The 1,971-nt window shown below is 41.2% G+C and overlaps 1 pseudogene; it reads left to right on the top strand.

Annotated features, from left to right (window-relative positions):
- Nucleotides 1-1,170: 1,170 nt before the first annotated feature.
- Nucleotides 1,171-1,412, top strand: LOC105981332 (annotated as a pseudogene).
- The last annotated feature ends 559 nt before the right edge of the window (nucleotides 1,413-1,971 follow it).

Below are 1,971 nucleotides of genomic sequence, written 5' to 3'. Positions count from 1 at the left end.
TCATGAGAATTTTTGTTTATTGCTATCCTTGTAAGCATTTGGGATTGTTATTTTTTAAAACAATTCTGACAGGGATGGGTGTGGTATAGATTTACTTTGCTCATCCCTAATGGTAAAAGATAGTGTGCATTTTTCTGGGTATGTGTTTGCCAGCTGTGCATCCTCCTCAGTGAAATGGTTTTTTTCCTGGATTTTGTTCACACTGAATTTCATTGTTTTATTTAATGTTTACTTTTAAGGTTTCTTCCTCTTTCTCCCTCCTTCCCTCCCTCCCTCCCTCCTTTCCTTCCTTCCTTCCTCCCCCCTTCCTCCTTCCCTCTCCTTCTCTTCCTCTCCTTTCCTCTCCTTCCCTCTCCTTTCCTTCCTGCTTGCTTTCTGTACTGAGTTTAACTCAGGGATTTGCACTCAACTGCTTGAGCCAGGCTTCCAGGTCTTTTATTTTGGTTGGTTTTGAGTTAGGGTCTTAGAGTTTCACTTTTTGGGTAGGCAGGCCTGAACTATCAGTCTCCCCTTCATCCTTTCTGCTGTATCTGGATAACAGGTCCATGCCAGCATGCGCAGCTTTTCTGCTGAGACATTCTCTTGTGCATTTTAAGCTTGGGTTGATCTGAAACTGCGGTTCTCCCGAATGCAGCCTCTCCTATGACTGAGATGACAGGTATATGCCACCCTGCCTAGCTTCTGATTGAGATGGAGTCTCAAGAAGTGTTTTACTGTGTGCAAAGTCCATACGATCTTTGCTTTATGCTGATGCTTTTCCTACTTAGGCTTTGACTTAACTTTCCTTTTATTGAGCCCTGAAAGTTTCTGTTTAAAGTTAGATTTGAGGTGATTAAGTATTTGCTATGATGTTTTGTGTGAATCTAGAAAGAATAGCTTTCCCATTTAGTGTTTGACCATGACCAGAGACTTAATTTCAATATACATATTTTTCTTCCTGTTGTGTTATGGTTTCCCCAGGAAAGTTTTCTTAAATAAAGTCTGCATCTAAGTCTGTGCTTGTTGGCATTTGCTGGTAACCTCAACACTCAGATAGTAGAGACCTGAGGATTACAAATTCGAAGCCAGATAGCTAAACATGGTAGGAAGGTGTATAAAAGTGGAGAAGTGGTTGCTGGGAGTTGTTGGAGGTGGAGAGCTTGAGGGTGAAAATTCGCTGGTGGAGCTGTCATGGCACATCAACAAATTTACCCTTCAGATAAATACGACGACAAGGAGGAGTTCAAATATCAGTATATCATGTTACCAAGAACATAGCCAAACCTGTCCCTAAAACCCAGTTGATGTCTGAATCTGAATGCAGGAGTCTTGGCGTTCAACAGAGTCAGGGATGGGTTCATTATACGATCCTTGAACCAAAACCTTTCATCTTGCTCTTCCGGAGGCCACTACCCAACAAGCCAAAGAAATGAAGCTGGAGAAACATGAAACAGTTCCAACCTCAACTCTACACGCCTGTCCTTTCTAATATCTTTCTCATGGTTGAAAATGCTGCTTTCTTATTTCTCATGTTGACAATGAAAAGATGTTTGACACACTGTTTGAATGTGCTGAAAACTTCTTTGCTTCTTGAGTAGAGCCACCACCACAGCCCGGACAGAGAAGGGCTTTGTGGGCTACAAACTCAACTGAGTGGTCTCTCAAAGTCATGGTGTGCTCTGTATCTACAGCGCACTTGACAGAGGGAGGAAGCGTCTTAAGAATCAGACCACTGTTGTACCAGGGTTGTGTAAGCCCGCTATTTAATTTTTTCCTACTGGGTACTGTATGTATGGTGACTTGTGGACTTATCTCTCATTGTATTGGAAAATTTCCATTTGATTCAAGAAAATCTATCCTATGTTTCAAGACTTGATCAAAGAGGAAGTTTTTATAATCTAAAATAAAAACCTCAACAAAGTGGAGAAGCATTATTTAATTTTATGATGAAATCTCTGTTTCTCTCTTTCTTCCTTTTCTTCCCCTTCCCCC

This window comes from Dipodomys ordii, unplaced genomic scaffold (genome assembly GCF_000151885.1).
Source record: "Dipodomys ordii isolate 6190 unplaced genomic scaffold, Dord_2.0 Scaffold12, whole genome shotgun sequence".
NCBI lineage: Eukaryota > Metazoa > Chordata > Mammalia > Rodentia > Heteromyidae > Dipodomys > Dipodomys ordii.
The sequence above is the reverse complement of the archived record's forward strand: the minus strand, read 5'-3'. Positions and strand labels throughout refer to the sequence as shown.